At 29.5% G+C, this 25,824-nt stretch overlaps 1 protein-coding gene across 2 annotated transcripts in view; it reads right to left on the bottom strand.

The window, feature by feature from the left end:
• Atg17 (autophagy-related 17) overlaps positions 1-23,584 on the bottom strand; it is a 31,197-nt gene extending 7,613 nt beyond the window's left edge. The window contains exon 1 of one of the 2 annotated variants that reach the window (XM_065499014.1): positions 22,428-23,584. The gene's annotated coding sequence lies outside the window, so the exon portion shown is untranslated. Of the gene's footprint in view, positions 1-947; positions 1,434-22,427 lie in introns of those variants that run through there. The other variant, XM_065499015.1, reaches the window with a different exon arrangement.
• Between the last annotated feature and the right edge of the window lie 2,240 nt (positions 23,585-25,824).

The following is a 25,824-nucleotide window of genomic DNA, read 5'->3' as shown; positions in this document are numbered from 1 at the left end:
CCACATTGTAATAGAATTAGTAAAAACTAACGGTATTTTTAATTACATATTTAACATTTTTTAATATGTATATTAAAATGTTAATGTAATTTAATAATATTTAATTATTTTTTGCTTTTCAATAATTATCACATTTAAATTTTGTTTTAATTTTGAATCACAATTATTTATAAATATTAAATATGTAATGTAATTTTAAAACATTACATGTGTTTAAAACTATTTCTGTAGATTGTTATTATTGTAAATATAGTTGTTTTTACCATGTCTGGACACAAAATAATAAAAAAAAACAAACTGTTTAAAAGTAATTTTAATGCATAATAGAAAACAAAATTTCACTGATAACAGAAATCCCAACTTATAACGTCATTTTTTTGTTTCTTTTTTTTAAAAAAATATAAACAAAACAAACTATTATTTAACACAAACTAATATAAAATATAGAAAAATAAAAACAACACCACGAGTTTAATAGATATAGTTTTTATGTTATATTTTTATACAAACTAAGTTTTTTTTTACGATTTTATTTTTTCAAGAACGTGTTTTTGCGCGTTGGTCTTGATTTGAAATGAAAATAATAAACAAAGAAAAACAAAAACACACTAATCACAACAATAAATACTCACACGACACACACTCAATTAACAAACAAACACACACATCTCATCTCTACATTTGTATGTACAAACATACAAACCTTAAAAAACACTCATAGAATAAAAGTATTAAAGCAGAATGAAAATAAAAACAAATCCGTATTTTGTTAGACAAAACATGAATTACAATTGAAACGACCAACTACCAGCAATAACAACAACAATTAATTGTAGCTACATATTTACAAATTTAAGCTAAAATTACATTTCAAAACAGTTTCAATTTTATGCTAAACACTTAGAGAGAATAATATTAAAATATTTGCTTTATTTTCTTTAAATTACCTTAAATATGCTTTTTTTATTTTGTTTATACACTCTTAATTATTTTAACATATGTCTTTATTTCAATCATTTGTTTTTGTATTTATTTCAAATAGTTTCTCTTTAAGTTTTTTTTTTATTTTCACTCTATTGCCTATCGATCCAATTGTTAATTCATCTCTTTATCTGGCAATACAATAAAGCGTAATATGTAGTTTTTTTTTATTTATTATTTTTATATCACATATTTTGTTTTACTTTTTTCTATTATTTCTATTTATGAATAGCACCACACGTGTATATAATTTCTAGTATTTTTATTAAAAACTAGAAACGTACTTTTACTTGTCACTGCTCTTTGTAGACTGAAGTTGTTTTCTGTCACAACTTCTAAATCACACTAATCAACAAACCCGATGATCATTATGAGGAAGACAATAATTATATTGAAACCAATGATCTTTACTACCTGCTAATACTAATACTATTTTAAGTACTTTTAGTATACATTAGAAAAAAAGTACCAACAACAATTTTATGCAGTGAGGAAAACAGATAGATACCTAAACTCTTGAGTTGTCCCAACTAAAATATATGGAAACAGGTAAAAGAAATTAATGTACAACTACAAGGTTAGCTATTGATTCGTAACGATAGCACTACTTTCGATTATTTTGTTACCGTATTTTAAAAATAATGGCCATTTCTTTCTGAACTAAATTATGTATTAACAAAACATACAAAAACCTTAACAAAAAGTTTATATTAAAATTAATTTTTTTTTACATTTTATAGAAAACGCTACCAGATTTTTTATTGATACGAAACTTTAAACGTCAAAAATTACGTTAATTTCATTCCGGCTTAAATGCAAAAAAAAAAATAAAGGTAAAAAAATAACGTTAACGATATTTTGCCTTAATTCGTTAACGGTAATATAGCAGAACGTTAACGGTATTTTGCCTTAATTCCTTAACGTTATTTTAGCAGTAACGGTAACTACCATTAGAACGGATCAATAACATTTACTAAAATTCAAAACTAAATAACGTAGTTGTTATTATACGTTAACGTTTTATTGAAAGATAATGGTAATTTGTTTAGAATCAATTTGAATTTAAATTTGTTTTCCAATATTTTTCATACAAATTTTGTTTTGTTTCAAAACATTTCCGTTTATAAAAACGTTGTCTACTTTTTATTAGAAACTGTATTTTCAAATATTTCGGTAACGGTAATTTCAGTTATTTTTTGTAACTGAAAGTATATTTTGTGTATAATGATAGCTTAGTCAATCTTAAAAAATAGGTTTTGAGGACATTTGTAAAGAGTGAGCCAGAAAAAACTTACACTTAAACTATTCTCAAAAATACGTAAATTTATTCAAACTAGGATCGCCTGGTGGTCGAAAAGTCGACCATTTTTAAATCACTTTTTACCACTTTTATGGAAAGAATTTTGATTGTAAATATCTAGAGAAAATAACCTTTTAAACCATATATGCATGTTTCATCAATATTGGTGGACAATAACATTTTATTATATATAAGAAGATATTGTAAAAATTCATTAAACATTTATTTATAAATTTATCCACTTTTTAGGAAATCCTCCCATTAAAGATACCTTTCCTGTGTCCTTTAATTCTTTTTTTTTACAAGAGCCCAATACCTTGCCACATGCCGAAGTTCTGGACAGTTGGGTGGATTTGCCTCCGGTGGTACAAAATTTACATTATTGTTTGAATATCACTCAAGGGCTTTTTTTCCATAGTGGCATGATTCCAAATCGAGCCGTCGCTGCAAATGGCTTGCCACACAAGAAATTTCTTGGGGAATTTTGTTTGTTTTTTTTTGTCCGCTATTCTTCATTAACATTACCTCGTCCATTAGCCACATAAAAATCATGACCCGGAAGTTGTTAAAAGTCTGCCAATTCATCACACAACAGATGTGTTTTTTTTATAAAATTTAACCTCAATTTTTTCGATCGAATTTAACCTCAATGTTTTGCGAACTTTATAGGACTTCAACCCAGCATTGGATCTGCTCACAAAAGAATTCGATCATTTATACTTTAAGAGCTGCTTTTCTCATAGAAGTGTTCGGTGCTCTTCGAAGGAGTTGTTAGACTTATTTTGCCATTTTTTTCTTCCTGATCAAGGTTTTCATTCAATGTTTAAATCTTCCTTTTACTGTTTAATGGCTTTTGAAACAGTGTGACGATGAACCTTTAGATCTTTTGCTATTTTTTGTAAAAGTTTTAATTCTTTTTTCACATTCACCGAAAAAACAGTTAATAATTTGTTGAATAAGTTTAGGCTGGAAGAGTGTGTATAAGTATTTTCTTACTCACTATTTAGAATTTGATGTAAAATTTTCGTGAATTTATTTATGAATTTTTACGAATAAGCAGTTTTCATTGACATTTATCGGCGTTTTAAAAGTAGTATACAATTTTTGGTTATCCAATGATCTTCAAGGGTTTATTTATAATCGATTTTTAGATTTGACAGAACTCGCAAGAGCAATGAAAAATAAAATTTAATAAATTGACATCCATTTTCTCAATTTCTGATTATTTTTTTATCGTGACGATATACTGACAGTTCTCGTAAAAAAAAATGTTAATCGTTACGAAAATCGACAACCAGATATTGAAAAAATGGGGGTCAATAAAAATGTATTAGTTTTTGGCACTGTTGTGGATCTCTCTTTTGTTATCTTGAAAATTACTGATCCAGTATTTAATTTTGGGAATGAAAGCTATTTCTTTAGAGGACCAACTATAGAATAAAAACTGAGCCCAGTGCAAAAATATTAACCCCAGTTAAGGCAGTAGCCAGGATATTTAAGATCCTCCAATTTACCTCTCCTAACTTTTTATCTTACTTTATTACAATGTATTTCCAAAAAGTAGTTCCTAAAATTTAGTTTCAATTATTTTTAGTACCATTCAAATATAAATAAAGTGTTCGTTACATTTATCATCTCTCTCTACTACCTGCGCTCTTTTTTCTGCATCTGTGTTTTGCTTGCTCAATTCTAATCCAAAAAAGGGCTGCCAGATGGTGGTGGTAAAGGCAAAAACAAAATCTGCTAATTTCGCTATCATAAATATAGTCTTGGGTATTTCTGTTAAAAAGTCATAAAAATATACATATAGATATTAAAATTGTAAGTAAACCGTTTATTTTAACATTAAAGCGGCATTGACAATTTTCATTACGAGTTAATTTAATGGTGGCTTAAAATATACAAAATGTCTGATGCAAAAAAGAGAAAGCATGCGAAATATTTAGGAAAAATTATGTATAAGAAAATCATAAACGGTCATAAAATCTTTGTCATTTATTAAGGTTCCAAGAAAAACAGCTAAACAGTTCATGGATGCCAAAAGCAAAATGCTATGAAATAAATTTAGTGTTTTTCATAATTAAAGACTTTTCTTTAGACATTGACAGACAGTTAAATGGACATATTAAGATATACACCTTTAGTTTTCAAAAACAAAGTTGGCTACCGCTAACCCTAAAAGTACCTCTAAAGTACCATTACCATTATCGAAGTTTTTGATTAGGATTTTAATTATAAATAATCTATAGAACATATTAGCCGTTGCGAATCGGTAGCCAACGTTATTTTATTTTTGGTAACGGTAGTCAAACTGAAATGATATTTTTGTGGATAATGATAGCTTAGTCAATCTTAAAAAATAGGTTTTGAGGACATTTGTAAAGAGTGAGCCAGAAAAAACTTACACTTAAACCATTCAATATAAAAATTCTCAAAAATACGTAAATGTATTCAAACTACGATCACCTGGTGGTCGAAAAGTCGACTACTTTTAAAACGCTTTTTACCACTTTTATGGAGAGAAAAAATAACCTTTTAAACCATATATACACATCTGCTCAAAATAATAGATACACCTAATTGGAAAAAATTTAAATGGCGGTAACATTGAAAATTTCCTCGCAAGCGTTAAGAATACATCATATTATTAAAATTTCTATCTGACAATGTCATGTCAGTCAAAAATCTGGCAACTATTTGCTTTCATGTTGATTTTTAAAAACGAATTTATTTGAATTACAAAAAATTATTTGCTCATAAAAATAGATACACATCAGTAATTTGTAATTTGTTTATATACAATTTTTTTTTTGTGCAATTTTTTGTTCCTATTTACGTGAAACAGTAAGTATAATTTAAATTTTAGCAACAATTTTATAAAAAATAGGACTCTTTTGAAGAAAATGGGACGAAATCATCATTGTACCGAAGATGAGAAAAAAATTGTTCAAACGATGAGAAATCAAGGAAAATCATTACGGGAAATAGCAAAGAGCATAGGAAGATCTTTACATTTTGTCCAAAATGCTTTATCTAAAAAACAAAAAAGAGAAACTCGCGGTAGACCAAAGAAAACCAGTCCAGAAACAGATAGGCGGATCGTCCTTATGGTTAAAAAAGACCCTTTCATATCATCGAAAGCTATTTCTGCGGAGCTATGTAACGAAATCAGTCCACAAACAGTTCGTCGTCGTCTTTTACAAGCTAAATTGCCGGGAAGAATTGCCAGAAAAGTGCCACTAATGCGCCAAAAAAATATCAAGACAAGATTAGAATTTGCTAAAGAGCACTTACAATGGTCCGGGTGTGAAGGCGAAAAAAATGGAGAAATATTTTATGGAGCGACGAAACAAAAATAAATTTGTTTGGAAACGACTGCCAAAGAAATGTACGCCGACCAAAAGGAAAAGAATTCCACGTTAAATTTACAAAAAAGACGGTAAAACATGGCGGGGGAAACATAATGGTTTGGGGTTGCTTTTCATGGAATGGTGTTGGTCCGATATTCCGAATAGAAGATACCATGAATGCTAGTGGGTATAGAGACATATTGGAAAACGTAATGCTTCCATATGCATCGGAAAATATGCCATTAATATGGACATTCCAGCAGGACAACGACCCAAAACATAGTTCAAGATTAGTTAAAAACTGGTTCTTGGAGAATAACGTACCTGTTTTAAGCTGGCCCAGCCAATCCCCTGATTTAAACCCAATAGAAAACTTGTGGAGTGAATTAAAGATAAGGCTTTCGAAGGAAGTTTTCAAAAATAAAGACGATTTATGGGAGAAAACGCAAAAAATATGGTACGAGATTCCATTGGAGAAGTGTCAGAACTTGATATTTAGTATGCCCAGAAGAGTGGAGAAAGTTTTACAAAACAAAGGTGGATATACTGGATACTAGCTTTACTTTAATAATAAACTAATTTTTTTAAGATAAAATTTATTAGCTTTTGTTTAATAAGAATTTTTAAAAATGTATCTATTATTATGAGCACCAAATTTTTCGAAATTTAAGAAATTTAATTTACTTTATAATATTTATTATTAATTATGAAATATTTTGTTTTTGTTTTTTACTCTCCTTTTAACTATAAATAAAAATCGACTGAATTTTTTTTATAATTTTACAATATACCATTATTTTTTTTCGTTTTTAAAAAATAAATTTTGGTGTATCTATTATTTTGAGCAGATGTGTATATATATATGTTTTAACGTAAAAATCATTTCGTTCCTTGATTACTAATTTGACCCACTCAACATTTTTACCAAAAAAACGATTTCGAAAAGGATTATGTAGAGTTAGTTCATATTTTTTGTGGTAGATCTTGAAAATAGCATTAATTTGATACCTTATAAGACAAGAATAAGCAATTATTTAAATATAAAAGATTTTTTTTTCCAAAAAGAGGGCAGAAAAAGGGCAACATTTTTTGACAGAATAGAAAACGGCATACAAGATATTTAAATGATCAGTCCAAAAACCGAAAATATTGGCTTTGATTTATAAATTTTTATATTAAGTTTTCAGCCAAATAGTAATTTTTTAAAATATTTTTCTTTATTTATTGATCTAGTTCATATTTGTTATTAGTTTTAATAGTCCAGGTTAAACAGTTCTTTACATAAAAACGGGCAACATTTTTGCCCAGAAAAGAAAAAGATGGCAAAACAAAAGGCTATCCAACAAAATAGTGATTCATTAAAAGGTCCAGACAATGTTAGTAAAAATGAAAACTAAGTTTCCATTGTTTATCATAATAATGAATACTTTTTAGTTTATTTTCTATTTTCAGAATTTAATTATGCTAATTTTGAATGAAATAATAAAAAATAGAAATTTCTTATTTTGAATTTTTCTTATTAATTTAATATTTGGAAAAATGTTCATTGTATTGTCCCAATATGCACCAAAACCCCAAAAAATTCAAGCACTTGAACATTTTGTTAGCTTGATTTGAATGCAAATGTAATTGTTTTAAACTTGAAAAATATTTGAAAAAATAAAATATTTTTCAAACTAAAAACATGGCTTTTTTATGTATTTATGTAATTCAATTGCATGACTATAATTCAGAGCTTGAATTACACTTGCTTTCCACTTGAATTTTATTAAAAATGCTTTTTGGAATGTTCTAATTGAATCGTTTATTTCAAAAACCAGCCAAGCAACAAAAAAAACCAAAATTGAGTTATTGAACAATTGCTGTTTTGTAAAGGTAAATGTATCGTTTAATGCAAAAAATAAATAAATACTACCCTATATTATGGTGAAACAAAGCCGAGAAATCCGTGTTTAGTGCAGAAAAAAGTCAAGTAATTTATTTTTTTTATAAATGTTGCAGGTCCCAATGTATGAAATAAAATAAAAGATTTACAAGCTCTTAAATCCTACTTGGTTGGACATGAAGCGTTTTATGGAAATATTTTTCAATGGCCTACAACGGAAGCAGAATTCACTGTAGAACGAGTGTATGATGATGAATAGTTATTTCAAAATAAATATGAATATCTCTTGAATACTCTTCAAAAAGTTCATTTATCATTTTACTTTTAAAGTTCCTAATAAAATTATAATATTTCGTATGAAATTTACAATGGAGATGGTTGTTTGTTTCAGAAACCAGTCAAGTGCAAACTTTATATTATTATTTAAATATATTTTAATAATAATAATAAAAGTTTTATGTTTATGAAACTGTTACACAAATAGATAACTTTCATACTATAAAAATATCAATTTTATAAAAGTAATTTTTAGTTTGCTAACAAGTTTTCTTTGATTTACTAAAAATCAATAATTTGTTGCTTAACTGATTTTTGAAATAAACGATTCAATTAAAGTTTTAACTAAAAAGGAAAATCTGCCCAATTATGAAAAATAGTTCTCCCGCGATTTGAAAAGCAACAATTATAAAATTTTTATTTATTATTTATCATAATTAGGCTATACTTTTAATTTCTTGAAAATGATTTTTGCTGAACAGTGCGGCATATATACTCCATTGATTGTTTCAATCAATATTGTCGGACATTTACGTTAGTTTTAAACTAATTTAAAGAAAATACCAAGGTTGGCTATCGATTCGAAACGGTAAAAAGGTAATGGTAACAATAATTTGGTAATTTCGGTTTGAATTAAGTTACATACAGAGAAAAAACCACTTAAAATCAATAAAAACCATATTGAATCAATAAGAAACATTAATGGAAGTATAGTAATGTTCAACATTTTTATTTCAATATGTTGAAATGTTAATTTAATGTTTAAAATTATTGATTTATCGTATTTCAATATAATAATTAATTCCCCGAGTGTAGTAATAAAATTTAAAAAAAAACAAGTAAGAGAGCTATATTAGGCTGTGCCGAATCTTATATAACCTTCACCAAATTATGCTTAAAAATATTTTTTTTAAATATTTTTAGGTAAACAAATAATCGTTTTTCAAAATTTTTATTTTTTTGAAATTGTTTTTTAATTTTTTTTAAAAAAAGTTTTTTCCAATTTTTTTTTAGTTTTTAAATTTTTTGGAAAAAAATGTATGACAAAAAAAATTTTTTGATGAAAAAAAAATTCGGGTTCAAAAATATTTTTACCGATTTTGACCCATTGTAGGTCCAACTTACTATAGCCTTATCTACATCGTTGCAATGGACTATCAAAAATATCTATCATTAGATATCCATATTGTGTATATTAATGACTTAGTAATCCATATATAGATCAAAAATAGGTCAAAATCGAGGTTGTCAAAATCGATTTTGTTGATTTTAAATAGCAAACTTCTCGAAAGCATGTCTGACAGAATTATTGAAGATTTGGATCCCGAATATATCTGGGGTCTTCAGAAAATTGATTTCAACTGACAGACGGACGGACATGGCTTAATCGAGTCCGCTATCTATAAGGATCCAGAATATATATACTTTATAGGGTCGGAAATGAAAAATGTAGAAATTACAAACGGAATGACAAACTTATATATACCCTTCTCACGAAGGTGAAGGGTATAATAAACATAATTTAAGGTTGGCTAACGGTATTTGGTGTTATTTCGGTAACGGTAATTTTATCCTGAAGTGAATATTTAATAAAATTTACAATTATTAAAATTATATTGGCGATAGAGTATTTAATTATATTTAAAATTTTGATTATTTATAGAATATTGGTAACGTTAGCCAACCTAGAAATTATTTAAAAAATTTCAAAAAGTTCAATAACAAAATTTTTATAGAATAACGGTAACGTTTGCCTTTGATCCGAAAGCCGTTTTTAGGGTTAACATTTTACAGTCTTGGAAACATACTGATAATCGCGCCTCCATTATCTGCTAATTAATTTTAAAAACATTTAATAGTTTGTGCAAATAGTTGTATAAATTTACAATATTATTTAAAATACATAAATACAAATATAAATAAATAAAAAATAGTAATCTTATCAATTAGATTTTGAAAATATTTTATACTTTTGTTTAAATGCGTAATCGCCTAAATAACAAAAAATAAATCACCTAATCTGGCAACAATGTCTGCCCAGTAAACGTAATAATGACAAACACTGGACAATATCAAATACAACAAATACAAGTTGCAGTATCAGTAGCGAAGAAGAAGTTATTTGTTTGAGTATTTGTTGTTATTGTTTTAGTATATCTGTTAGAGGATCCTTTGTTGTCTGATTTCAACATGTGTTGAAATCATACTCAAATATCTATGAGTGTTTCTGTGTAGTTCTTATATTTTTTTTGTTTGTTTGTATTGTTTTTAAACAAGAAAATAAATATACCTACTCTAAGGTAACCAACAATAACAAGAAAAAATTTAAGAAGAATTCTTCAAGAATTTTATAATATTTCTACTCCTAATGTTAAGTGTGCTTAAATACTTTTTATTTAAACACTTTTTTGTAGCAGTTTTAGTTTTTTTTATTTATTTTAACTTAATGGTCATTAGTATGACTAATGCGCTTATAATTTTATGGCAGTCTTTATGATGATTTTATTAAAAAAAGCACACAAAAAAACAAAGTTAAGTGTATTTAACCTAGTATTTAAGATAATAGTATATGACATACTTTCCGGGATTATGATCCTTTACGGTAAACAAGAAAAGCTTTGTGTAGGTCATAATTATTATTAATAATTGTAGCTGTATTATTAAATTAACTATTATTCTAAGTTACAATTTATAAATTGTTTAAGTAATTAAAATTAGTCATATTTGTGTAAAAATTTATCCAAGATTTGAATTGAATAAAAATTGTGATCGCCAAACTTTCATTATTATCTAAATAGTGTTCAATATATGTACACATCTGCTCAAAATAATAGATACACCAAAATTTATTTTTTAAAAACGAAAAAAATAATGGTATATTGTAAAATTATAAAAAAAATTCAGTCGATTTTTATTTATAGTTAAAAGGAGAGTAAAAAACAAAAACAAAATATTTCATAATTAATAATAAATATTATAAAGTAAATTAAATTTCTTAAATTTCGAAAAATTTGGTGCTCATAATAATAGATACATTTTTAAAAATTCTTATTAAACAAAAGCTAATAAATTTTATCTTAAAAAAATTAGTTTATTATTAAAGTAAAGCTAGTATCCAGTATATCCACCTTTGTTTTTTAAAACTTTCTCCACTCTTCTGGGCATACTGGATATCAAGTTCTGACACTTCTCCAATGGAATCTCGTACCATATTTTTTGCGTTTTCTCCCATAAATCGTCTTTATTTTTGAAAACTTCCTTCGAAAGCCTTATCTTTAATTCACTCCACAAGTTTTCTATTGGGGTTAAATCAAGGGATTGGCTGGGCCAGCTTAAAACAGGTACGTTATTCTCCAAGAACCAGTTTTTAACTAATCTTGAACTATGTTTTGGGTCGTTGTCCTGCTGGAATGTCCATATTAATGGCATATTTTCCGATGCATATGGAAGCATTACGTTTTCCAATATGTCTCTATACCCACTAGCATTCATGGTATCTTCTATTCGGAATATCGGACCAACACCATTCCATGAACAGCAACCCCAAACCATTATGTTTCCCCCGCCATGTTTTACCGTCTTTTCTGTAAATTTAACGTGGAATTCTTTTCCTTTTGGTCGGCGTACATTTCTTTGGCAGTCGTTTCCAAACAAATTTATTGTTGTTTCGTCGCTCCATAAAATATTTCTCCATTTTTTTTCGCCTTCACACCCGCACCATTGTAAGTGCTCTTTAGCAAATTCTAATCTTGTCTTGATATTTTTTTGGCGCATTAGTGGCACTTTTCTGGCAATTCTTCCCGGCAATTTAGCTTGTAAAAGACGACGACGAACTGTTTGTGGACTGATTTCGTTACATAGCTCCGCAGAAATAGCTTTCGATGATATGAAAGGGTCTTTTTTAACCATAAGGACGATCCGCCTATCTGTTTCTGGACTGGTTTTCTTTGGTCTACCGCGAGTTTCTCTTTTTTGTTTTTTAGATAAAGCATTTTGGACAAAATGTAAAGATCTTCCTATGCTCTTTGCTATTTCCCGTAATGATTTTCCTTGATTTCTCATCGTTTGAACAATTTTTTTCTCATCTTCGGTACAATGATGATTTCGTCCCATTTTCTTCAAAAGAGTCCTATTTTTTATAAAATTGTTGCTAAAATTTAAATTATACTTACTGTTTCACGTAAATAGGAACAAAAAATTTCACAAAAAAAAAATTGTATATAAACAAATTACAAATTACTGATGTGTATCTATTTTTATGAGCAAATAATTTTTTGTAATTCAAATAAATTCGTTTTTAAAAATCAACATGAAAGCAAATAGTTGCCAGATTTTTGACTGACATGACATTGCCAGATAGAAATTTTAATAATATGATGTATTCTTAACGCTTGCGAGGAAATTTTCAATGTTACCGCCATTTAAATTTTTTCCAATTAGGTGTATCTATTATTTTGGGCAGATGTGTATATTGTTCTAGTATGACTTAAATTTGTGGAATTTACATTAGATGGCGTATCTTTTGAACGCGGTTTCTGTTTTTTAAAGAACTTATATGTCATTTTGAAGGGTAAATATCTGTCATTAATTCTCACTTAAGCTAGGTACTCTGTTCAAAATTTCGTGCGAAATGCTGTAAAACTACATATAAAATATTTGGAATGAAATATATGCGAAATGATTTCGCAAATGCAGTACTCTGTTTTTATTGTGGAAAACATGTGAAATACATCTGGCAACCTTATTTTTCCACACGAAATAACAAACGCAGCACTTCTTCGCACGAACAGCTAGCTTTCAAACAGCATGTAAAATTTTTCGCATGAAAAAACCATAGTTTTTCGCAAATATGAACAGAGTACTAGGCTTTAGGCAAATCGTATGCGGGAAGTTTTGCTTTACTTCTTTAATTTAAAAAAAGTGCCGCTGAAGCACACCGATTGTTAACCGAGGCTTATGGTGACTGTATTCCATCGGTTTCAACTTGCTAGGAATGGTTTGTTCGGTTCAGATGTGCTGATTGTGACACGAAAGACACAGATCCCCCAAAAGATTTGAAGACCAAGAATTGAAGGCATTACTCCATGAAGATTGTTGTCAAACTCAACTAGAGCTTGCAAAATCATTGGGAGCTATTCAAGCAGCAACGTTTGCAAGCAGCAGGATTCATCCAAAATCGACGAAATTGGGTACCATACGAATTGAAGCCGAGACACCTTGAAAGACGATTTTGTATGTCTGAAATGCTGCTAAAAGAAAATAATTTTTGCACCGAATCATTACTTGCGATAACCCGAAGCGTAAGAAATCATATGTAAAGCCCGGCCAACCAGCCGAATCGACATCAAAGCCAAATATCCATGAAGATAAGGTAATTCTCTGTATTTGGTGGTAGCAAAAGGGGGTCCTCTCTATTATGAATTGCTAAAGTCTGACCAGACCATCACAGGAAACCTGTACCGAACGCAACTGATTCGTATGAAGCGATCATTGACCGAAAAACGCCCAGTATATGCGGCCATTCCATCATTTAATAGCTGTTAAAAACTATTTATAACTAGTTGATCGCCCCGGCTTCGCCCGGTAGCATTTACTAATGTTAGTTCTTCAAGTTTCTCCAACCCACGCACACCAGCCTGTTCTTATTTATTTGTAAATAAAATATCTAAATTTGTACTGCATACTTTAGGGAGCTTTTTTTATTACAGTTGACTGGACTCACGAAAAAAAGAATTTCCGAGTTTTACCCGGAATTTTTGAATTTTTTTTCTTTACAAATCATCTCCTGAAAATTTCGAATCGAATAAAAAAAAATCAGCCAAATCGTTCCAGCCGTTCTCACGTGATGCAATTACATCATGGTCCATTTCATTTTTATATATATAGATGAAGAGTTTGGAAAGTTTTGCCTCACCCGCTTTATATTCCAGAGCCTAACCCGTCCGAATACTCTTTGTTTCGATCGAGGTGCAATGCTCTCTCTGGGATATGCTTCACTTTGGAACAGAGTATCTGAAATTTGCTTGAATCAGACTGTCATATTTCTGACCCGATTTGACATCATTCCACTATGGAAAGCAGGCAAATCCAACCAACTGTCCAGAACTTCAGGCTCTTGGAAAAAAAATTAAAGAACACAGGAAAGGTATCCCAGGACATGTCCGATTTTAAGCGTAAGAGGAACACCTCGTCCAAATAGCTAAAGGAAGCAACTATAAAATCTTTAATTGGTGGATTTCCGGAAAAATTTTTCTCTTCCCGCACTTTTTCATTTCCCGGGAAATCGGAATTAATTTTGAAATTTCCCCGGAATTCTCAACTAGAACAAATTATTAAATTTTATGAATGTATACTTCGTTAAAAAAGCTAAAAAATCCAATACAAATTTAATATAAAGAGCTAAACTGACTCTATTTCTAATTTTAATTATATACAAACCAGTCGCCATTTGTCATTTGTATCGAAATGGCTTCAATTTCCATTAGATTTTGTTCTACCTTCGTTAAACTCCAATTAATTTGGTTAATAAATATTTTATTTTTTTTATTAAATCAAAAATTAAGTAAAGATCATTAAAACTTGGAGAAAATCCAATAATATTAAACCAAATTCAATTTCAATGAAGATGTTTTATTCCAAAAATTTTTATTTTATGTGAATAAACAAAAAAACTAAAATAATTCCAGTTTCGATCGGTATAGAATTCTGTGACAGTCCTGGACATTCACATGTTTTTGGAATAATTTGAATAATGAACTTGTTATTGTCTATTTGGATTAAATCTTTTTTGTTGTTTGAATCTTTTGCATTTGTTTTGGAGCTTTAAGCATTTCACATAAAACTAAGTAAAATAATTCCCGGGAATTCTCGCACAATTTCCCGGTATTTTGGGATTGTAAATTTTGCGGAATTCCCGGGATTTCCTGTGAAAAACTTCAATACCGAGTAATATGACAATATATTAATGCTTAATGAATTGGGAATTCCCTGGCAGAGGACGAAAAATTTAAATCATGGTTTTCGAGTTTTTAAAATTAACATCCCTCAAAAAAATCCTCCACCTGGAAAAGAGGATAACATCATGGAAAAGGTCAGGCAACCCGCCACCCCCTGGGAGAAAAAGGTAGGAATCAAAGATCAGCAAGGTTCCCCACCAGTACACCAAATACACAGAGGGCGTTGTTTCTAGGCAACGACAGATGGCAGCACTATTATCCTATACCAGCTACAGCAGACCAATCATCTACTTAGCTGGATCAACAACCGATTAACGAAACTGACACAAGGCAATAATAACAATCGATTGAATCCTTATAGCAACATCATACATGTATCCAAAGACCCGCTACAGCAGACCAATCATCTACAACAACCATTTAAAATGATACAAACAATAACAATGGATTTAATGGCAAGATCGTACATGGAGACGCACGATACTCCAATAATTAGGAAAAACAGTGCAATCTACATTCGAAATACGCGAAAAACAACTACTTCAACAATTCGTATAAGATGGAGATGCTTTGTGGAAGCCAAATGCCCCCCAAGTGGGGTAATGGAGAAAAAAAAATGAATTTGTGCAATGTTTGAATATATTTACGTATTTTTGAGAATATTTATATTGAACGGTTTAAGTTGTTTTAAACTCAATAAAAGTAAGTTTAAGTTTTTTTTGGCTCACTCTTTGTCAAATTTCCATACAAAATTTGTTTAATAAACCTTCAATAAAAATTAATAATAAATAAGTTCTTTCATATTTTATCAGCTGTTAAACAAAACAAACATAGTTAATTGATGTGCAATTTTCAGCAAAAGATTATAAGGGTTCATAGATTTCAATTAAAAACATTCACACTGTTCACCCACAATCCCAACACTATTACCACTAATTCTCTTAAAATAAATAATCCCTACTTAATAACATATGGCAGCTGCCTATTGTTTGTTTACTTTTTGCAGTTTAGTAGTGGCAGCACCATTTCAACAACTAACGGTTTTTTTAAAGTGATGCCTAGTTTATAAAACAAGCCGTCATCTTGTCGCTTTGAAAAAAGGAAGTTTTTTTTTGTATTTGTTATTAAAATGTTATTTTAACGATATTTTGTTTTTAAATGTTCACTAGTAATTTTCAAATTACATCTTTTATTTTTATTTTAGTCGTTTTAAGTGAAATTATCAGTTAAAAACGAGTAAAACAATAGCAACCGTAAGTAATATAAAATGATGAAAATAAGAAGAGAAAAAAATTTGATGTGTTTAAACAATGTACATACATACATACATATGATATGTACATAAGTATAATATAATATATTTAGTACATATAGACAGTCAGTCTTATATATAAATACTCCAGCTTTATTATTATTATTTTCTTTGTTGGTTTTTTTTTATTTGCTTGCCTCGTTTCGTAGCTGTTTGTATGCAAGTGCCTGTGCTAAATTGAAATGAATACACTTTTAAGTGGGTTACAAGCCATCGAGGGTTCACAAACAGATAAACCAATCAACAAATAAATAAATATAAATAAATACACATGTACGAGAAAGTACCTATATACCAAACCATACATTTATTTTATATTTTTTGATGTCTGAATGTATAGAGAAATTGTTTATAATGAATGCATATATGTACATCTCATCATCATCATCATTATCATTATTATTTAATGAATATTATTAGTAATTCATACATGATACTTGCATATTGTATTGTATTGTTGTACCTGCTGCATTTGGTGCAGCCATCAACCCAGAGGGGTCGTTTGTTGTTTATTGCAAATATGAATTATCAATTAAAGAAAAGTATATTTATATATAATTTATTTGCTTTTTTTGTATATAAAAGATACATCCATATATATTATTGCTGAAAAGCAAATATAGACGTGTTTATTAAGTTGAAATTTAATCAATTTAGAACAGAGATTTTATGTTGCTAATACAGAGCAGGTTTATAGCAATGGAGAATAATTGGATATTGAGTTAAAACCAGGAACTGTCATTTCAACCAAAATTACTCTCCTTTTCGACTTTTACTTTCAGTAATAAGCTCTTTTCAAAAACTGCCTTTGCTTTGTTATCTTTTGATCAGCGAATTAATAAAGTCCTAATGAATTTCGGTATGGAATCTGTACACATGCCTTTCAAGTTTTTGTTACAGATTTGTTTTCATAATAGTTATGTTTATTCCGTGCAGCACCATTATAGTTATATGGTCCTTCAATAAACGATTAACCTTTAGGCGAATAAGGTTAGGTTAGGTTGCATGGGCAGCCACTCGACTGATTCTATTCTGAACAGCAGGGTATTTACAATACGTCCGTTGTCTCCGAGTTGAACCAATCAGATTCTCTGATAGCTCATCTAAACACGATATCAATGGGATTCCGAGGATACGTTCCATCAATTTTGTCAGAGCAGGGGATTTGAAGGGTATTTATAATACGTCCGTTGTCTCCGAGGTGAACCAAACAGATACTCTGATAAAGAAGGATGGATTCGTCGTAGATTCATATTGGCCAGCTCATCTAAACACGATAGGAATGAGATACCGAGGATACGATCCCTCAATTTTGTCAGAGCCGGCAGAATTGGCATAATAGTTGGGACACAGTCTCCTCTTCATTGTGACAGCTTCTACAGTTGTCGTTGTACCGTAGGCCCAATCTTCTAGCATGAGTCACAATTATTCCGTGTCCTGTAATAAAGGAAACAATTAACTTTATTTGCTCACGACGAAATTCCATAATTAGATTCGTCCTGCAGGCATCATAAACGGGCCAAGTGGACCTTGTTATTGCACAGATTGGTTCATTGGTCCACCTGTTTGTGCAGTCTCGGCTGTACAACCATCTTGCCTTTTACAAGGGAAATACCAGAAAAGGAATCGATCGCCTCCTCATCCATCATCGCACTCCTTTTGTACAATTCATCTGCTATACAATTACCCTGATTTTCATCGTGTCCAGGGAATCCTAGAATCTCTTGCTATCTCATTTAGGGATACCCGGCATTCCTCGGTTAACTTAGATGTCGTGAAGACACCCGCTATTCTGTTAGTGCCAGCCTTGCTATCATTAATAATACCTCAGTCAATTCGATGCACGTTTAATAGCAGTAATTTCCGTCAGAAGAACAGTGCAGAAATTAGGTAGCCTAAAGTAGGATTTTGTCCCAAAATTCTCAATAAAGAAACCTCCACCGAGCCTATTACCCCTTTTAGAGCCGTCAGTATAAAGTAGTACCCTTATGACATCATCAGGGGGAAGAGTGCTCGCAGCCCTATATCCCTGTTCGGGATTGTAATATGGCAATGCATGTCAAAAAAAGGTTTTGCGATGCCCATAATAATTCAGTATCTTAGAGTGCCCAAGGTCCTTCTCAGACCACGAACAGCCAACTATTTGTCTAACATCAGAATTGAGAGCCATTTGTATCACTATCAAATCAACGGGTAATCAATTTAGAATAGTAAAAAGTGCCATATAGGAAGTAGACCTTATAGCACATGTAATCAATATCGTAATAGTCCTTAGAAAACGTTCAACGGCCTTCAGATGAGTGCATTCTCCAAGGCTTGCCACCACTCTAGTACTCCATAAAACATGATAGAATTAACAACTGATTTGAAGATCCAATTGATATCCTTTGGCATAATACCCCAGTTAGTACCAATTGCCCTTTTGCAAGAATAGGTGGCCAAAGAGGCCTTGTTTATCCTTTTCTGAATAATCAGATTCCAGGATAATATTTTATCTAGAATGATGGCCTGATCTCAAGACAAATTGGATTCAGTCCAGGTGGTTATCGATTTTATACCTCCTAGTGAAGAAAACCAGTGAAGAAAACCAGCCTAGCTTGAAGCGGGAGAACAATCCGCCGAGTACATAACAACTTTCATCAATGACTATTCGACATAAAAATGGCGATGTAGGCATTGTAGTATAGTCGATCAGTCATTCACTTCTACATCTGAATATGTCTTCTTATAATTTTTTATACCCCTCGCGATGAGTGGCATTCCGTTTGTAATTTCTACATTTTTCATTTGCGACCCTACAAAGTATATACAGTATTGGCCATAACTAAAGCACCCCCTCAATGGATTTTTTGAAATCATAATTTTTTTAATAAAAACGGCTTTTTTGGGATGTATTTTGTATATATTTTATTAACTAATATTGTTAATGTTCATTTAATATTCATTTAGTAAAAGATAATTTTATTAAAAATTAATTTATAATGATAAATCATATAAAAACTCAAAACTCAACGGACCAAGCAAAAGCACCCTCTTATAAGATGTTTAAAAATTTGACTCGGTACTGCATATTTGCAATGTGAGTTATCGGGAATCACAATGAATGGACTTAAAAATTCCAAAAGATAAAAATATAATATGCAAAATTTAAGTTTTATAGAGTTTATTGCGAAAAAAAACAATGACAAGGAACAAGTACTCCAGTAAATTTAAAATTAAAGTTATTGAAGACTGGAAGACGGGCTTATCACTACATGAATTTAGTAAAAAATATTCAATTAACAGATCAGTTATTTCCAGGCTCGTTTCAAAATTTTTTAAGACTGGTCGATAATCTCCGGTGCATTCTGGAGGTCGTTCGCGAAAAAAAACACGATATTATGATTTATTGATCAAAAGAGCAATACATAAAGATCCTACAGCATCAGCTATTCAAGTACGAACAAGTTTAAGATTATGCATTAGCGAAAGAACAATCCGTAGAAGAGTAGTAGAAGCCCGATTATTCAGCTGACGACCAGCAAAAAAAACATTTCTATCAGCTAAGAACAAGAAAGCTAGACTGAAATTTGCCAAAGCCCACATCGACTGGAGTGTCCAAAAATTAAAGACAGTACTGTTCCCTGCCGAATCCAAATACAACTTAAAAAGTTCCGCTGGAATAAGGCGTGTATGCTGACCAAAAGGAGGAAGACTGAATCCTAAGTATTGCAAAGGAACAATTAAACATGGAGGAGGCAATGTAATGGTCTGGGGTTGCTTTTCTGGTCAAGAATTTGGGCCAAATCATAAAATTTATGGGATTATGGATCGGTTCATGTACCGTGATGTATTGACAGTTGTAATGTTGCCTTATGCCAGTGAAGAAATGCCAATTATAGGGAGCTTCCAACAGGATAACGATCCTAAGCACCCCTCCAAAGTTTGTAAGACTTGGCTACACAGCAATAAGATTCTAGTTCTTCATTTACCTGGTCAATCTCCCGATCTCAATCCTATTGAGAACTTGTGGCACATTGTTAATATGAAAATAAATCGTGAAAATTGTTGAAATAAGGATCGGAAATTTTCACGATTTATTTCATGTCGTTAAAATAGCCGGGGAAGGAATATCGAAAAACGCCATAAAAACATATTATCTTATATGGCAAGAGATGTTCTTGTGCCATCCAAAACAAAGGATTTGCAACAAAAAATTAACTAAATTTTTTTTTATAGTATATCCTTGAAGGGATTCATACATCAATATATCGGGAATTCTTCCGGCTCGTTTGCTATTTAAAATCGATATAAGGAAAAATCCGGGAGAACCTCGATTTTTTAACTATATCTGGATTACTGAGTTATTAATATAGACAATATGGATATCTAATGATAGATATTTCAAAGTCCATTGAGACAATTTATATAATGCTATATTAACTTGGACCTACAATGGATCAAAATCGGGAAAAATATTTTTTAAGCCGAATTTTTTTTTCATAAAAAAATTTTTTAGTCATATTTTCTTTTCAAAAACAAAAAATAATTAAAATTAAAAAAATATTTGAAAAAAACTTTTTTTAAAAAAATTTAAAAACAATTTCCAAAAAAAAAATTTAAAGGAAAATTTTGAAAAACAATTTAAAATAAATAATATTGTTATTGCTATCTAGCATTAAATTAATGCATCTACTGAACATCAGAGGTGCTGTACTAAAATCAGATGTAAGGCAGGATTACAGAGTTGTCAAAATATTTCGCAATATGTATCTGATTATCACTTTTTGTAACTTCTAGCTTATAAAAACTCAAATTAAATGCTAGACGGTACAGTATAAACGGTTAACATGCTTTATCATTAAGCATAATTTGGCACTTTTTCGATGCTTTAGCCCTTATGACTCCTGCTTCTTTCTGTATTTTTATTGATATAGGATTTAAGTTGATATAGGATTTGAGTTTATTAAAAAAAATATTGTTTTGGAAAAAAATCTCTGCACTCTCCAAATTCGTTAAGTACTTAGATTCATTATTTTTCTGCAGTCTAAATTATAGCAGCATATTTTCTCACAATGTTTAATAAATCCTTGCCCACATAACCATTCATTGTGTTTTTAATAACGGGTATTGGAATTATTATATTCAAAGTAAACAAACCCCTTATCATGTGATATCCTGCAGATCGTTTTTGATTTTTTTGGTAAATTTTCATTACCAAATTTTTTTTTTAGTTTCGTCCTTCAAAAGGATATTTTGGCTTCTTGTCTACACTATGCTTCAATCGTCAAGCCAAACTATTACCTCATATTAAAATTTTTAGCTATTCCAATCGCTAATTTTACTTAGGAATGATATTACCTTATCATGTGATATCCTGCAGATCGTTTTTGATTTTTTTGATAAATTTTCATTACCAAATATTTTTTTTTTAGTTTCGTCCTTCAAAAGGATATTTCGGCTTCTTGTCTATACTATGCTTCAATCGTCAAGCCAAACTATTACCTCATATTAAAATTTTTAGCTATTCCAATCGCTAATTTTACTTAGGAATCATATTACCTTCACAGTTACACTTAAAATCCTTTTAGAGTACTTGATATGCATCTGGAGAGGTAAATAAAAAGTTATTTTCTCCACATCTCCTAAAGTTCTGTTTTAGTTAAAATGCCTTTTTTGTAACAAGTTTTTTTTACCATTCAAAGGTTTTGTTAATAATTTAAAAAATCACAACTATCTCAAAAAAACGTGTTTTTATTTTAAAATGTGAAAATGCTTTCTTACTGAGAGAGACACCCTTATATTAATATATAAGTAATTTAAACTAAATCCTCCCTAATAGTGGCATAAAACCAGTAATTTATGCGTTGAACGATAATTTTCAATAAAATTAGTTTGTCTGGAATACAAATAAATTAGGCTTAACAAAAAACTATCTGGTAGCCTTGGCATTTTTCTCAACAACTTTAAATATGGCAACACCATACTAACAAATACAAAATGCCAACAAAAATAAATGCACCATTACAAAAATAACAACAACAAAAAAACATGAAAATTAAAATGAAAACAACAACACAAAATGCAATGCAATTATTGTAATTTCATTCTGACTAAAATGAAATTAACAATATTATTAGGAAAATTTATACAATTACTTAATAATTAGAATATTTTGCATCACTTTTTCTAAAAAAAACCAACTGAGGTAAACAATAAATGGTAGGAAAAGAAAAAATAACGAAGGGGATGGAAAAACAACAAAAAATCTTTAAAATGACTTTTAACAGAAAATCAAAATGATTTATTTCTGTTTTCATCATATGCTATTAATAATTTTATTATTAAAATTAAATAGGTATTTTGTTATTATTTGTTAGATACCTACCTTTTTAAACAGCGCAGTTATAATTGTAGCAGCAATTAATTATGTCGATTAATTAATGTTTTTTTTTTGGTTTTTTCTATTTTCTTTAAAGAAAAAATAAGAAAAATTGTAAAATTACTGCAATTTTCATTTAACAGCTTACACACAAACACACACACTCACAAATAATATTACAAAGAAGCAAAAACAAAATAATAATAATACGAAAAAAAACTCAATTACAACAAACACTTTAGTGTTTGTGATGGTGGAGGAAAAAGTGAAATGGGAAAAATAGTATAAAAACAATGTCTACGTTAGCGGCGCAGCCAGCAGCAACAAAGCGCGAGTTGATTATAAACGTAGTCGTATAACAGAAACACTAATGAAAGAAAAACTCATAATAATAAAATGTAAAGTAGTTTTTTCTTGTTGTTGTACAACACAGCAAAATATTTTGATTATTTTTTTCGTTCGTTTTTTCTTTTTTTTTTTGTATTATTTTCAGTGTCTTCCACTACTAACACTTTTTTATATGTACATATTTATGTATATTATTATTTTTTTTTTAATTTATTATCACTTTAGTTGCTTTAGTTATGGATTAAGAATTTATATTAAGCTTTTTCCTTATCCTTCTTTGTTTAACTAGAAATTTTAATTTCTTTCGAAATTTTCTTTAAAAAATCGTTTCGTTGTTGCTTTTTCTTGAATTTTTTGTTAAAAAAACCAAAATATATTTCCTCTAAATTCTCTTAATGCTTTTATTTTTCTGTGTATTTTCCCTTTATTTGTTACTTTATAAATTAAAACCAAATTATATTTTTTCTTTATTGTACATTTTTTTTCCACCAACCAAACGAAAAAAAACTTCTTTCTTTGTCTAATTGCGTTGTTTTGCTTTTTATATAAAAATCACTTTTTCCCCTTTTAAATTTTCAACAAATTCGTTCCGTATTGTTGGAATAATTGTACGTTTTACACTTTATTTGTGGTTATTTGAAATTTTAGCAATAATTTTCTTAATATTACAAACGAAAAAATCGAATATTTCTTCTTTTTTTCTTCTCTTGCTTAAAGGTTGAAATTTTTTTTCTTCTAGTTTCTTTTTTATCTTTGTTTTAATATTATAATATGTTCAATATGACTATTGTAATGAAAAAATACACACAAACTGAGAAGAAGAAACTGTTTAGGCAACTTTGTTATTTGTGTTGAACAGCTGTTTAACTGTTATACGCCATTGTTATTCTGACACTTGCTTTGGTTTTATTATCTCATGAGTACAGCCGGAGATGGGAGTGTTGAAATATTATTGTAAAATTTTAATTGTATTTAATTATACGGCAATTAGATTTGTCAAAGAAGTGTTAGAATGATGTAATTTGATTTCATTCCATAAACAATACACAAACTCCCCTGATTACAGAACTATATTTTTAACGAAATGTGGAAAATCCATTATATACATATGAACATTCCAAATATTTAACTAATTAGTCAAAGTCCAAACAAATTCGTAATTTTGTATTTTTTAAAAATAGAAAAGAAACTAAAAAACAAACTATGGTATTGACTGTCCCTTGTTGTTTATTACTACTTCACTACAACGATGCATTGAATTAATTAAAGATTCAATCGTCTCCTTTGAAATATTTTACCATTCCATTTAAACCCCATCAGATAAAGCTTCCTTCGAGGTATAATTTGGAGTCCGGATTAGGGTTCCTACGCGGGAAAAATTTCCCAGGAATTCCTGGGAATATATTATAGCAGATTCTGGCAGAACGCTTAATAACGGTGACTTTTAAATAATTTTTTTTTAATACGAGTTTTACTGTATAATACTCCCATCAGTGCAATTTAAAAGCAGTTTTAATACCTAAATAAAACAACTCTGAATGTTAATGCAGTTTATGTTGGTAATGCCCGTAAAAGGTAATGCCGTTATATGGTAATGCCGGGTAATATATGGAATCTATTTAAATATTTAAAAAACCGTTTACAATAGTTAAAAATAGTGGTATGATGAAAAAATAACGCAGATTTTCATATAAAATTTTAAAAATGTTTTTCTTGAACAAATAATACTCCCATTAATGCTATTAAAGAGAAACTTAAAGGCCTAATAAAAAATTTATTTGAAAGTTAATGCAGTATATGTCGGTAATGCCAGCATACTATAAAGTCGTTATGTGGTAATGCCGTTGAACATATAGAATCTTTAAATATTTAAAAAAAATCGTTTCCAATCGCAAAAATATAAATATGATTTGCAGATATTAACCCCCATATGCATAAACAATTTTTAAATTTATAAAAGGTTTATATAACAAAATTTCCATACAAAATCTGTTTTATAAACCTTTGATAAATTTATAAACTGTTTATGAATATGGGGGTAAGAAGAAATTAAAATTCTATGTTTTGGTTTTTAGTGTGATGAAAAAAATACGATTTTCACTTAAAATTTTAAAACACTTTGTCATGACCAGATAATACTACCGCCATTTAAGAGCAAGTTGAATGCCTAAATAGAACAACTCTGAATGATAATGCAGTGAATGTCGGTATTGCCTTTATAGGTAAATGTCAGTATAAGGTAATGCCGAGTAAAGTATACAATCTATTTAAATATTAAAATATCGTTTCCAATTGGAAAAAGTATTATCTGATTGGAAGAAATTATAGAGGAAAATAGAATTCTTACCCCCATTAACACGAAGTCTGGTTATATGTTAACTAATAGTTATACTGACAGTTTCCATAAAAAAAATAATTTTAACCGGCAGTATAACTATTAGTTAAAACCTAACCAGACTTCGTATTAATGGGGATTAGAGTTTTCAGTTTTGTCTTACTCCAATTTATATATTTTATATTTTACTTTATAATCCCATGTAATCTAGCTTGAAGAGTGTAGTCACTTTAAACTGCATTATGAGTAATTCGTACAAACTGGTTTTATAAATTATTCATGCTTAAGTATATTGACATTCCATGTAAGTAGCGTTTAGTCAATTGTCACTTTAGTGACCCTTAGAAAATATGTAGTTATTTTACCCACCAGAAGTAATCAATGGGAGAGTTGTCGGAGGAGGGTTTTTTACATGCAATTGTTCATTTATTCGATTATAATCTATTCAGATTGAATTTGCAATTTAAAGGTCTTAATAATAATAAATAACCGTTAAATTTAAACATTTAACCGGGTGCACCACAATTCCATTAAAATTTCCCACATCTTTAACGCCAATGAAATGCAACTCTATTGTTATTATATCATCTCTCTTTTGCCTCCAATATTCGTAAATATACGACAGTGTTGCATTTTCGTACATATTTTTGCTACCCATTAAATGCAACTCTTATAGTTTTACTCACGAAATTTTCTCTTCAGTCCTTTTTCAAACATCAA

Source organism: Calliphora vicina, chromosome 1 (genome assembly GCF_958450345.1).
Source record: "Calliphora vicina chromosome 1, idCalVici1.1, whole genome shotgun sequence".
In the NCBI taxonomy this organism is placed as follows: domain Eukaryota; kingdom Metazoa; phylum Arthropoda; class Insecta; order Diptera; family Calliphoridae; genus Calliphora; species Calliphora vicina.
This window is presented reverse-complemented; position numbering and strand designations above follow the sequence as displayed.